General features: G+C 37.8%; 1 pseudogene; it reads right to left on the reverse strand.

The window, feature by feature from the left end:
* Positions 1–1,978: 1,978 nt before the first annotated feature.
* Positions 1,979–15,103, reverse strand: LOC148673027 (uncharacterized; annotated as a pseudogene).
* Positions 15,104–15,391: the final 288 nt, after the last annotated feature.

Here is a 15,391-nt window from a genome sequence, read left to right on the forward strand (position 1 = left end):
TAGAAATGTACCAAAAATGTTTTAAATGATTACAAAATACTCTTCTGAAGTTTCTGAAGTTTATAAATCTATCTCTTACACTATGATGGACTTCTTGAACTTTCCATTTCTGCTAAATTTTGACAAATTTGACTTTCAGTTCACTAAGAATAGTGTTTAAAAGGCCATACAATAAATGAGAAGAATATGTCCTTAAATTATGCTTGTTAATCTTAATTTAAAATTTAAAATGATGTTGTTGGTCTATGTTTGGCTGTGCTTGCTGTCAGACCTATGATAAATCATGAAAAGTTAATGAAGTGCAGAGAAGAGTTTGGAAGAATCCAGCAGCGAACATTTCCCCATGATTAGGATAAAGTAGTTCCATGAACAATATTTGTCTTGTAGATTATTAAAACAAATCCCCCTAATGTCCAAATAATCAGACATAAAACAAGATTCAATTTTACCATGAGAAAGCCTTTTTATTGATAACTTATCATGTCCCTGGAAATCCTGTACTATTTAAAAATGTGAACTTTTATAAAACCAATAAAACTAATAAAAAAGTCAAACATATTGTACCTCAAAGGGATTTCTACATTTTTGAAGATTTTTTATAAAGTTTATATAAATGTACAAAACAGACTCTGTATGTGTATAGTATATATACGAATTAGGGAAAAACTTTGTCAGAAATAAAGGTCAAATTCTTTGGCCTTTTTTCAGAACTTGGCACATTCTCAATTATAAGACTAACGTAGACGAGATTTATCAATTGTTTGCAAATACAATGGAACAAAACTGAAACTGTCATTCTTCACACATCTGAGAGAAAGCAGTCTATGTACTATTAGGCACAGTGTGAAACTGAAGAATGATCTCAAAGGTCATCAGCTTGCATATAAAGACACAGGTCCAAGATGTTCTAAGTCAGAATATCTAGGTGTTCTAAAACAGAATATCTTGATGTTCTAAGATACTGCATTTGTTCATGTGTTGCAAACACTGTTCATCATAGTCTTTGAATTGTTGCACATAACTATCCACCACCACATTATTAAAAGAAAAACATATAGTGAATAAATGATAAAAGTATTCAAACCTTTTCTATGGTGTTCTATTTTGTGAAAATTACAAAGTGGTGCATATAAATTTAAACTTCATATTTTTCTTCAAAACCTGAATGCTCAGATTGAGGATCATTAAGGTTAAGATAAATACCAGTAAATTTGCAAATAAACCACAAATATTGATAAGCTCTCTCATATTTGCATTTGGAAAGACGTTTTCAAATCTTTCAACAAATTCTCAATTGTATTCAAGTCAAGACTTTTGTACTCTTAAACCACTCCAGTGTAATTTTGGCTGCCTGAAAGGTTATTTTTTTTAAGGTTTCAGATTAAGAGCTGCCAGTACATTACTCTTCCGGTATGTTCCCTCAGTTTTGATAAGCTTCAAAGTTCTGATGAGAAGCACAACTATAATGTAATGCAAAGGAACATGCTGAAAAGGCCCTCACACCTGAAGAAGGCTCCACGGCTGAAACATTGTGTTTCCTTTCTTTTCTTTTCAGCATAGAATCAACCCATTACCTGTTCCTTTGCGGCTTACACATGCTGACGCAGCTACCTACTTGAAGTACAATGTAATGCTGCCACCACCAAGCTTGACAGTAGGAATGGTATTAGCAGAGAAGTACAGTACATCAGGTGTAACGCTTTGCACTTAGATCAAAAGGTTACAGCTTTGTCTTGTCTGACCACAAAAAAACATTTGCCATATGTTTGCAGTGTGACTTGAACTGACCGCTGTCCTACGGCATCTCTCGGCCCACGGTTGCCCTGGGAAACTGGAGTATTCTCCTGGTTTTCCAGGGCTTGCCACTTAGTTCTAATTAATAATCATGATCCCAATAATTCAATTTCCTCTTAACCCTATATAATGCTGAGGCACCTCTGTTGCAGTGCTTTGACATTATTACACTTTCCGTCACTGACTACCCGGCAGTACTGCTCTCACACACCCCATGCTCCTCTGTTGCTGCGGTCTGAAACTTCAGAGGCTTTCCCGGGCTGCTCTTCCTCCCTGCAAACTGGACTACACTCAGCCAGGCCCCATCTTCCATGGATTGTCCGACTTCATTCCGGGGGCAGCGTCCGCTGTCTGGAACACCTGGGCTTTTCTGCACTGAAGCAGCCTGCACCGCTCACTTCGGATTGCTTCAATCTGCTGAGTGCGTCCCTTCAGCTAATCAGCCTGCTTCCATCAAGTCTTCAGTCTGCACGGCACTCCAGCTGATTCTTCACTCCGCACGGAAGCTCCTGGCCCCCATCCTGGAACCATGGATACCACTCCGCTGGCCCTGCCTTCTCTGTCACATTCATTCCAGGGGCAGCATCCTTCGTTCATGACCCCAAGCCTCTGTGTGTGCTGCATTTTTCCCCCAGGCAAAGCAGCCCGTATTCCTGCTTGGGCCTTGTCCTAAAAACAGGCATTTTCTCTGACAGCCCCCATCCCTGCCACCTTTCTGGCTTCTCTTCCGAGTAGTCTTCATTGTCCAGTACTTCAGGGCTCTTCTCTTCTTTTTTCACTCTCATTCTTGGGCTGCTTTTCCATTCTTTTTCTTTTTCTCCTTTTAAGCCAATCTCCAGCTCCAGTGGAGCCTACCCCTTCCTTCCTAGGGAACCAAGCGGTAGGAATGCGCTCTGACGCTATTAGCCTGAGCTCCCTAAGAATTCCTGTGTTCTGGGGCTCCAGCTTGGAGCTCTGCTCAAACATTGTAACCCTTGCGGGTGTCTCCCCTGGATTGGTCCAAAGGGCACCTGGTGCTTCCATCAGAGTGATGAACCCGGGAGTCTGAGCTGACAGTGCATGCCTGGACTGGCTTCTGAAGAGACACACCAATAGGGAGTGTGCCTTGAATCACCGGGTCCTGCGCCCTCCGACTTGACCCCAAGTGAGGGGTTCCTTGCCTCGCTGGTTTCAGTGAGGACCCTCCTCCCAGTGAACCCTAGGCGTGAAGCACAGCTGTGATCTCTGGTGGCTCCTTTCGGTCCAGCGTGCTAGCCGCCTCCTGATCTGTGTCTTTATATAAATTTAGCCCTGAGATTGAATCTTTGCTTGAGATTCAGTACCTGACTGAGGGAACTTACAGAGATAGAGATTCACCTAGTTTTGGAATTAATGTACAGTAAATGCACCTGTTATTGCAATATGGATGACATTTTGTTGTACCTTTTCTGAACTGAGCCAGTGATTCAATAGGTACCTTACTTAATCACTCAGTATATAGCATCTTTAGGTAAAATAATAAATAAATCATAACATCAGTGTTCCAAAGCTTTCTTGAAAATCCATAGTTGTTGTATAAAAGATTCTTCTTACAAATCATAGATTCTGATTAAACTTAGAAAAATTTGTAAAATACAAAATGTTGTTTTTCTTTTAATTGCAAGGTAAAAGATGTATTATCTGACAAATAAATGCCAATGGCTTAAATTAACATATTTTTTTTTCATTTCTCCTTATGTTTGTGTTTTTGATCCCTTACACCTTAAAATAGTATGAAGCCTAATTGGAAGGAATATTTGTTTTCCTTGTTTGTACCTCTCTTTATTCAGATCAAAGGAATTGTACTTCATGCTAGAGGTGCAGTCTACCCATATCCTCTGGTAACAAACTGTTGAAAATTGAAACATTTTCTCTTGTAAGGAGGTGCGGACATTGTGGACGCTTGAGAAATAGAGCCAATTTCTTTTAGCATCGGATGTTTGTATCGGCTGACCTTGAAGCTTTCCGTTTCACTAACAGAACTAAGATCAAATCACAGCAAGAAAATGAATAGTGTTTAATGTTTTTCCATGTAAAATTCAGTTCTGTACTCGATGCATATGCACGTAGACAGACATCATGTCGTTCTGTTAATGGAGTTCAGTTATTAGTCTGGAAAATAATTAACTACTTCTGCCCTAATCCAGTACCGACATAAAGTGTTTAAACAATAGTGTTGAGAATTAGTAGGGTCAGGAGAAACTACTGTAGCTCTTTACTGGAACCTTGAGCAAACAATGTTAAGAAGAAGAAAGTTAACTAAGTTACTCTCCGATTCATTAACCACATCCATGATTTTTTACATAACATAAGGGTTTTTGTTTTGGTATGAAATAATGCTTGTCAGGACTTTTTCCATGAAAGACATGTTTTGTTATTGTTTTTAATTAGACCACCCATCAACTAATCTTTTATAGTAATTTGGAAATACAATAACACATTTCTCTGCTCCAAACAAAGCCTTGATTCATGATTTTTATGCTCCAATTCCTTAACGATGCATGCAGGACAGGATGAAAAAAGTAATCTCCAGGTAGGAAAAAAGAAAGAAAAAACGTTCAATAAATATATTATCCAATTAGAAATTATGTATTGTACTCTAATACAAGAATTACTGAGTGAACTCAGACCTAGAGATGACAATGAGTATGTGACAGTAGAACTACAAGTGTTGTTTTTTCATTTTTTGTCAGAAAAGATATATAATTAGTCATTTGCATTCCTCTGTGTGTTTTTATTTTGAATTGCAAGGTTTTCTACAACTAAACAATGCAGCACTACACAGGTCTCACTCAGTTCCCAGAGAGTCTTGTCTCTTCTGGTTTTTGATCCAACCCCAGAAGTCAATTAAGCAATTAATCGAATTAATATTCTTAAACATGAATAGGATTTTTCTTAGGGTTTTTCACAAATCATTTCATTTTAATACAATTAACGGTTACCAGGTTACCAATAAATGGGGCTGGTTAGATGAGTTACAGTTATGCAATTACTCTAATTAAATAACTCTGAATTGGAAACAGAGCTCAACTGAACAAAAACCACTCATCCTCCTGGAGTTCTCTTCTCCTTACCTGGTGATTATCTGTTCCACACAATCATTCCTATAGTCCAGATATTATTTTTTGTCCGATTTTGTTTTTTGGAAAGATGGTTTGTGAGGTTCGGAATTTCCTATTGTTTACAGGGTGCAAGTGTTGAATTTATAGTAACCAGAAAGTTTCTACTAGGTTGATATGAAGAAAGTTGGGAGTTATAGTACATACATTACTGAGCAGCTGTGAAAAACCAACTGTCAATGTTCAAAGCTAAATCATTCATTAATGTATTTGTTTGAAACAGTGATCAAGACTGTGATTTGAAATTCTTCAAAGCCTCTCTAGTAGAAAGTTGGAGTACAGTATATTAATGCTTTGGAAATTATTTTCAATTGGTTTAATGTCATAATCTTAGTTCAAACAGCTGTCTAGTATAACAAAATGCAATGTTGGAAGCTGCAAACGGTATGCCCAATGAGGGACAGAAGAAGAGGATATAATATTAAAGAATAGTGAGAATAGTTAATATAGCCGATGATATGGTCTCCAAGTAAAATGGTTTTACAGAAGCTTTATGGTTTAACTACATTTTGAAATTTGTGCAAATCTTTACAAAATCCTTTAGTTGTTTTTTTTATCTCAGCAGATAAAAAAACTGTAATAAACAGAACAACATAAGGTATAATGTACAGCAACATTAGTCAGTGGATTAATATGTTAGATCTGACATCCAGTTCAACAAGGGAACTGAGCTTTCTGTAGCTTACTCTCTTTAATTTAGGTTGCAGCTGTTTACAGTATCTGTATTACAACAAAACATTTGCATGTCTTCACCAAATAGTTGCAGTCACTTTGCTTAGAAATACTGTAGTGAATGCGTTTAACACATGTACTCACAGAGCCCTGTAGTGGATCATCACTTTTGGAATATCAGTGGTGTGTGTGCCAAGTTCTGAGGAGCCAGGACTGGATTTCTCCTGCTGTAGGACAGTGCCCAATGGCCACATTACAAAAGTCATGAATAAAACAGTTTCACTCCCCTTCTTATTCCACTACAAGAAAATAAGGTTTGAGAACAGAGCTTGGTAAACAAAACCTATGGTAAAGACCTTAAAACTTGCGTAAATCCGAGAAACATGCCCACGATTCTGCTTGCAGTACAAAGAAATGTGCATCTGATAAGAGTTTCTGAGTCTCAGAAAAACCGTTAAAGTTAGTCTCTGCAAAAGATAATACCTTTAAATTAATACTTGGGTATGAGTACACTGACACCAATGATATGTTTCATTATGTCAGCAAAGAGCAAGAAAGGGTTACTTAGGAAAGATGATGTGTTGTCAATCATACAGAAGAGATTCAGATTATAGAAAAGTAATTATGATCCAAGGTTAAACAAAAATATAATAGATGGTTCAGGATTTGTAAATGTCATCACTAAAGTGTCGATTAAATGGTCTGTTGAAAAATGCTACATATATTTCCTGCTTCTGCCAATGTTAAGTCACTGTCAATTGTTATACCTGCAATTTGCAGTTTGTTAGTGAGTAAAACATTTTATTTAATCCAAGCCTGAACCAGTAAATGAAGTCCTGTTCAACCAAAATTACTGAATGAGGATGAAATGCAATAAAAATCTTAAAGCAATAATGATATTTATTAAAAATAACAGGGAAAACAGAAAATATACATAGTGGAATGTCAGCTAAGAGGAGAACTTAGAATAACCTAAACAATTTTCGCCCTATATCCAACCTACCCTTTCTTGAAAACATTTTGGAACGTGCAATTCAGTTAAATAAACATCTCTTTGCAAATTATCTTCTAATGGCTTCTGATTCTGGTTCTCTTTCTATTTCTATTGTTCTTGACCTCAGGGCTGCTTTTACTGTTAACTGTTGTTTGGAGTTTCTGACACTGCTTTTAAATGGTTCAAGTCTTACCTTACCGATCCCGGTCACTGTCTTTCTTGGCCGTTTTAGGTCCAAAATCAGACTTGTTGAGTCTGGTGCTCAATTCTGGGCCCCTTACTTTTCAGCGTTTATAGTACAAATTCCCACTTGGTCAGTAATTAAGATCATATGGTCTATATTATCATTTCTACGCTGATGATACTAAAATTCTGCACCCATACTAAATCTGACACTGATGTTGCCATCTCTGCTCTCAAATTGAATCTTTGACATAAAATTCCAAATTTATTTCATTTAAACTGTGACAAGACTTGAGTCATGCCTTTTGGCACACCCCACTCAACTATGTAAAGCCAATGTAGCACTGGCTTCCTGTCAGGTTTCATGTCAACTTCAAAATCCTTATGCTCACCTATAAGGCTCTACATGGCTTGGCACCTAAGTACTTGTCTGAGGTACTATCATCCTACTCCCCAGCTCACAATATTCCCTCTTCTAATTCTGGTCTCCTATCTGTCCCCCAAGCCCGTCTACACTCTATGGGTGACAGGGCCTTCTCCTGCTGTACCCCGAAGATCAAGATTTCCATCTCTAAGGATGTCAAAGAGTCACCTTCCCTGAGTTTTTTAAAAACTAAACTCAGAAACTTTATTTTTTAGAAAGAATATACAGTATACTGTACATATCTGATCCTTGCTTTCCTACTTTTCCTGTGTGCTGTATTCCAAACCCCTATCTAGTATCTCCTCTCACTGTAATTTTATTTGTTCTTTAAAGCCCTTTGAGAAGCCCCTTTTAAACATGCTGCATAAAATAAAGTGTATTTATATCTACATTTACATTTATAAAAATTTACATGAACCTGGTAGTCTCAACGATTAGCCAGCTGTATACAGTGCAGTTTACCTTTCTTTTTAAAAAGGCAAGGATGGAGTAAACTGTTGTGATAACCCCAGCTTGGCTTTATACTAGTTATTTGTCGGGGGAAAGTCAAACATAAGAGTTGAATTCCAGGGTTACCATTTTGGTGAGGACAAGAAGATTGGAAAAGAAATCTGTTGGCCAAGAAGAAATTTCATTTGCTATAGTTACAGCTGAGAATGACATTAATAATAGGAATAGATATACAGTATACGTAGACTTTTGGTAGAATAATACAAGTATTTATGTACTGTATGTGCACAATAGACAAAAAGAAGTGTTTTGGTGAAAAACTACTTTAGAAAATCTTTAAACATGAGATATACAGTAAAAGCAAGTTGAGTAGTGGTAATTATAGCACTGATTCTGTAATCCAGGGTACCCCCTGGATGGGACGCCTGTCCATCACTGGGAGCACACAGAGAAGCACACATTCATACCAGGGCAAGTTCTCAAAGAAACCAGTCAATGTACCAGCATTTTTGTTTTGGACTGTGAGAGGAAACCCACAGTAGTGTGGGGAGAACATGCCGACTCCACACAGATAGTGTCTCAGGTTGGGAATTGAAGCCAGGGCCCCACTGCTGTAAGGCAGCAATGCTAACTGCTGCTTCACCAGGCCAACCCTCTGCTAATCCTCTTGGTTTTAACGACTTTCTAAAATGAGTTAATAATCTGTTCAGAAGCTCCAGTAAAAGCATGCATTCAGAGTGTGGGTTGAGCTCTATGCATTTTGAATCTAGGCTCTGCATTAGCCCACTGTGACTGAGATCCTTCATGTGATGCACAATTGTCTGAATGCTAGTAGGGATGGAGGGATTTGAGCAGCCCAGAATATCCTCAGCTTGCCTCACCACAGCACTCGATGTGTCTTGTCTGGCACCTGTGAGTTAACTCTGTGAGCTGTTGCATCTGATCTCCCTGTGTTGTTCCAGTTCTTGCACTGCCAGATGGCCTGACAAGTGAACATTACCATGGGCGTGTGTGGAATCTTCATCTCTCTTACTTGCTATTATTTTGCTGCTATTCAGCCTCTGTGGCTTCATAGGCCCTCTTAACAAAAGGACCAGAAAGAAAGGGATCATTCCTATGAGAGTTTGCATACAATTTAAGTGGGTGAAACAGTCAATATTTGTGCTTGTAATAACAAAGGGATGTTGTCAATAACTTTAGTGTCTGCTGTCTATAACGTTAGTGTCTGGCCAACTAGTTACAGATAAAGACAGAAAAAGTGAATGCCTTGTTTCTATGTGCAGCGCAATTGCATTTATGCAAATATGAGTCTCAGGGGTTTATGCAGTAATGCAATAATCACTGGGTGTTTCCAGGTGATAAAAATCAGAAACAGTAAGAAACAAACTACTGTTGTCAAGAAATCAAGTTTAAACTCTCAGAGGATTAACAATGGTTGCAGAGTTCTGCTTCACGTGGTCCATGGAGACACTCTATTTATGTGTTTCCTGTTCGTCTCAGTCAGCACCGAATACAGTGACGATATGACACAGATCATAGCATCACCCAGTTTGGGGATAGATTCTACCAATTTATCTCCAATTCACTTCTTTTAGTTGGCAATTCCATTTCTATTAGATCAATTAGTTTTCCAGTTCAACCCATGGATATATTCTGGTTCCTTTTATTTTGTCATGTGAAAATCCGCCTTTAGTCCATGAATCATATTTTATCATATTGAATTAAAAGTCATTGATGAGACATCTATTGTTTGTATTAATGAGATTTTACATTACATGCAGGTCCACGTACAATAAGTAAAAAAGAAAATAAAACAAAGTTATACTGTATGTGATGCCTCAGAAAGAAAGGCATAAAGATTGTCAACAGTCAATCAATTCTGTTACACTTGACCATCACAAGTTCATCAAATTTGACATTACTTAAGTGCCATTGCTCAGGCCTGAAGACCTTTCCCACCACACTGCAGAGTCCGTCTGCAAATGTGGATGAAGCCAGATGCTTACAGACTAGTTGTACTAAACGGGACAAAATTGAGCAGAAGGAAGCAGAAAACATTTAAAATGTCATGGTATGAAATTCTGTGTCCAATACAATCTGATTATGCGCACAGAGAAGCCCTGCTCTAGAGTATCCTATATGTTGGACCAACTGAAGCTTTTAAAATAAAGGAAATTTAAATAATTTCTTCCTTCCTGTACTCTCTACAATTTGTTATCAATAGGAAGTCACTGTTCATGGAAAACAGCTTGACATTTGAGGAGTAAAGAAATTTCCACTAGAAAATCAAGAATGAAAATCCCTGCAGCATAAAACCCTGGGAATGGAGGATATGTTTTTCTCCCTGACATGAGATAAGAGACCCGTGTTCCGTGATCTGTGTAAAAGGGTCAGCACTTTTTTTCCTCAGATGGTATCGATTGCGTTGTTTCATTGTTCCAGCAGCCTTGAACAAGGGCACCTGTTCCCTCACTCACTTTCCATGAGCCTGAGCTGTTAGGACTCTGTCTAAAGCTGTGCGTAGGATCTGATTCGTACCTGGGAGACAGTTACACTCAGTCTTCAAATCTAAAGCACTCCCAATTATTTTAGGAAAGAAATATGTGAACACTGTCATTAAAAAAAACAAACAAATATGCTAAGGTTTAACTCTAATTACACCAACACAGTTATTTTGACTTTTTTCAGGGTTTGAACTCAATTTCCTCTGTCCATATAGTCTGTGACATATACAATGCAGCATGTAACTTTCCATGCACAAGGCTTATAATATATATATATAAAATTATATAGTACCTAATGTAACTTTGAAAGCTATCAAATTGACTAGCACACAAAATTGCTTTCACAGAAAGGTATTCTGCTTGATCATTTTACTTATTATTTCAAACAGATCTTGCCCTACATTTGATACTTTTGTTTTATATTTTGATGTGCAAAATAAAACTTTTTATTTGTGTAACATAATTTGTGTAATTATTTATTATGTTTTGTTTGTTCAGACGACCATATGGAATAACCATCAGCTATATTATCCTGTAACTTACAACTGGCAACCAGTGAAGCTGAGCAGATGCGAGCCTGGCCTGTACTTACTGGGAAAGCTAAGGCTGCCGCTAGAAGAAGTTTTAGTAGTACCAGTTGGGAGCGCTCACCCTGTGGTCTCCCACTACAGTGATGGAGACACTATTACTGTAAAAAAGTATACTGATTAAAAATCCCAGGGTGATGTGTACGGGTGTTAACTCCAGTGTCCTGGCCAAATTTCCTCCTCTGGCCTGTCCTCTTAATAATCCCATTCTATGAATTGGCTTCATCACTTTCTTCTCCTCCTCACTGATAGCTGATGGGTGATGAGTGTACTGGCACACATTGGCTGCCATCTCATCATCCAGGTGGGTGCTACATATTGGTGGTGGTGGAGGGGAGTCCCCATTACCTGTAAAGTGCTTTGAGTGGAATCCAGAAATCTTTGATCTTCATCCCTGACAGTTTCCTTGTCCCTGACAAGAGGAATAAACCTTTACTTGCTCCTTCATTAGGATCTAACCCCACTACTGGAAAGAGCAACTGCAATGTTCTGCAGAGGTGACCCTTTCCTGTATGGAGCACAACAGCTGAAAATTACAAGGTGTATAATGAAAAGTTTAGAAAACCTCTAAGCTGTTGCTTAGTTACATATGATTTTTGAAAGTTCTGGGTAGGAGTGCATTTAAAATGAGTGATCTTAGAGAAACCATATATTAATCAGTTTTGTCACTTCCATTCAAAGATTCCAATTTGTTTTTCACCATTGCTAGTGTAAGCAGTACACCATGCAAGAATAACCTTTCTGAGCAACATTGTATTCTTTGCTCATCTATTAATGAATACTTTGTTTCATGTAAGATCCAGTATTTGACCTTTGTTGCAAGTACTGAAAGATGGTTTTCTTTTGCCACAAAAAAGACCAAGAAAAACACTTGCGTCAGTCATTCCGAGTCTTTGTCAGAACAGTACAGGGAATAGTATACAAGGAGCACAATTTTCCTGTTCTATATTCCCACAGTTCTCTGGGTGTTGAGGTTTTGTGACCATTGATCACTTTCAGCCATTATTTCCAGTTTCAAAAGAGCTGCCTTCTAAGAATAGAATAAGACATAAAAGTCAGTAGTTCAATTTTATTATCAGCCAGCTCATCTTAAATCTTGTTTCCTTATAAAAAAAGAGGCAAACCAAAAAGCAGCACAAAAAAGGCAGTATTATCAAACTTTACATGAACGTTAATATATGGAAAAGCCCCAGAAAAAAATAATTCTTAAAAGAAAACATGCCATGGTAGATCACATAATTACAATTCTCAACTTCCTCTGAAGTCTGTAGCTAGTAGATGCCATTAAATAGTTCAGTCCAAGGCCACACTGTTCGAACTTATGAACTTGCCAGCTGTAACTCTCTACTGCTTTTCCTTGTTTATCCTGTTGGTAGAATCTGTCATTTTTTCAGCTGAATTAATCTTATTATGTCCACTCTTTGGTGAACGACTCAGAAGAAATAGTCTGGCAGAGGTTGTCGGTTGGGTGCCTGATTATAGCTAATACAAACTTCAATCATAAACCCTCTAGTAAGCTGGATTTACCATCTGCCATGCGATTTTAAGATAACAGGATAAATGAAACCTTGTTAAAATAACATTGTTACATTTAGAATATAGTAATGGGCATTCCAACATATAGCTGTGCCTTTGGAATGTTGGTGATTTAGTATATTAGCACTGAAATGTTTCAAGAAGTTTCTCCCACCAAATCTTGAAAAACATCTCTTGCTGCTGTACATTACAGTGATATATAGGCCTCTTTTTGAAACAGTGAGTCATTCTTACCTATTGGAGTTCCACCTCACAGACCTTTCTTGTTTGTTAGAAAATAAAAGCACTTAAAAGTGTAAAAAAGAATAGTGAATAATTTTGTATTTAAAAAGTGTCATGAACACTTCCATGTACTATACCTGAAAGAACAGAGAAAGATGAAATTTTAAAAAATACAGACAGCTTTGTAAGTTTAGAGTTTTTCTTTTCAGAGCATAAAGTGATTTCAATTTGCATCAGGTGTTAACTCATTTAAGACTTTGTATGTAATGTTAAACATGTCAGTCTGCAGCTGTCATTATGAATGCTAGAATACTTAAGTACTTAGGTTCTAGAATACTAAAGTACAAAGATTCTGGAATGCTAAAGTACTGTTTTTAATCAGAAATCCACGTAACAAGCTCTATTAATCTACAGTATTTAACATTTGTATGGTATTTTCCATATTTATAGTACAGTATATAAGAACCTTCTTTAAAACTGTGGATAAAACAAAATCTGAAGTTGTTTTTCCATTTTACAAAGTTGGGTAAAATATCTTAAGAAAAGTTACAAAAATACAGTTAGAACTTTAAATGTCAATATGCATCTGTGGGATAGATTTAACCTTTTGCTTTTGTTTGGTATGGAAGAAGTTCAGCATTTATTCGGCTGAGAAGGCAAAAACAGATTCACTGGAAAATCTTAAGTGGACATCCCACAATTTGTTTTTAAAAGATCCCAGATCTTTTAAAACAAGGGTTTAAGCAGGGATACACTAGAGCGTAAGAAAAACAATGGGACGCCATTCAGCACATTTTGCTCATTTGGTGGTTTAGAAGCTACATGTATGAATCTGAAAGAACAATTCTATAATTCGGTGACCCTTGTGATCTTTACAATATAACGAAATCTTAAATAATTGAAAGCACAATCATTGGTGTCCAGTTAAGACCTACTATGCTAACAATTATCTTACATTACAGTTTTTTTCAATTGCTTACACATCATTCTCCAATACAAAATACCACATCTGCAAAATCTAACACACACAGGGAAAAAACACATAATGGCTGAAAAACTTAATACACAGCCCTCGAAACCAAACTATCAGGTCTGAATGCCACACATGTATGTCATATGTGTAATCTCACAAAGCAACAATAAACCACAGTGTGTCAAAAAAGTAAATTCTCTGATCAAAATGGGAAATTCATGTTCAGTAGGAACGCAATAAATTGAACAAAACCATCTGGAAAAAACTCACTGTAATGAACATTCAAGTGGGTCATTTGGTGGGTCATAAACTGCCAAACACAACTACTGTATGAAAGCAATAAAAGATGCTGTACTCAGAAACTGTCCTGTCTGTCTTCAGGATTTGGCCACAGGCTTTCATCTACAGTACATCACAGTTGATGTTTTCCCTGGCCAAGCAGCAGGGAAAAAACCTCCTGGCATGATGAATCCATGCTTGGCAAGCATCTGCGCGAACATCACCACAGGTCTCTTCCATTGCCTGGAGTAGACTGACTTGCCCATAAACCTTCCATCGCCATGCAGAACAAAATTCCTCAATTGGACTGAGGAATGGAGAATATAGTGTAAGGAAGACAACCAGGATTTGAGGGTGGTTGAACCATTCCCTGACAACCACTGCACGGTGAAAGCTTACATTGTCCGAAATGACAAAATACATGTAAGTGTTGTCATGGGCCCCGCGTTGGATCAATTGGTCATGCAGTGCAGCAAGGAATAGGATTTGGCCTGGGACCTCCACCATTGCTCTCTGTCCTGTGATGTTTCTTCCTCGTTGTCACCTTGTAGACAGATTGAATCCTGCCTCATCAACATACTGTAGATCGGGGGAACATTTGCTTCAAGCTCCAAGATTCTCTGAATAAAGACATAATCATGTAGCTACAGTTGATGAAGATATTGTGCATTTCTCTTACAGTACTGTATACTGTAACACTGCTGCCCTACACCTTTGTGCAAGACAAGTGCACACTGCTGTACAACTGTATGGAGATTCATACCTTACCTGCACGTATATGTACAGTAGCGCATCTCTTTCACACGATCACTGTTTGTCTCAAATGGCACACAATATATTTTCTTCATAGACATCCTGTGCCTTCTCAGCACGCGATCAATGATGGATATGGATATATGGTCTATGTTGTGAAACATTCCACTGTCCTCTAGTATATGGCATTGGATTTCTTCGAGTCATAGGGCATTAATTTGCCAACACCATGTTCACTATTTCAGCCTCTTGTTTTGGGGTGAGCAGTCTGTTTCGCCCACCAGCCACTGGTCTTCTCTGAATTCTGCATACAAACTACGCTAAGTCATGCTCAAACATGCTGTCATCTTGCTGCTATGAGAGACAAATATCCTGCAAGTTACTTTCAATTTTTACCCACTCACCTGTTCTCAGTCCTAAGGGTTCGAATTATTCAAGCTACAGTGAACCGGCTCAGATTGGACTTCACTCTCCGTCCTGCTTCCTGCATACTCATTCCATGGTTGATTACATTATCAATTAGAATGGCTCTTATTTCATTTGAAATTTGTTGTCTTCCCTTACCTCTTGCTCTTTGTGCTCTTTGTTTCTCCATTGTTTTCTGTACTGACCACTTCTGCAACCTTTTTATGTTGGAGAACTGAGTGAAAATATTTGACTGACTGTTTATTCAGGTGAAGACTGTTGTAGTTCATTGTCACTTTGAGTGTTACCAGGTGATTCACGTATTAGTAGTAATGGCCCAAGTGTTCTTACAATGACTATTGTGCTTATACATTGAGGATTGTATGAAGTGTTTTGCAACGTGAGTAAACCTGAATAGCAATTTGACTTGAAACAAGTAGAATGTGTGTTCAGTTCTGTATTTTGTATTGAGATCAGA

The sequence above is a fragment of the Lepisosteus platostomus genome, chromosome 4 (assembly GCF_059453375.1).
Source record: "Lepisosteus platostomus isolate fLepPlt1 chromosome 4, fLepPlt1.hap1, whole genome shotgun sequence".
NCBI lineage: Eukaryota > Metazoa > Chordata > Actinopteri > Semionotiformes > Lepisosteidae > Lepisosteus > Lepisosteus platostomus.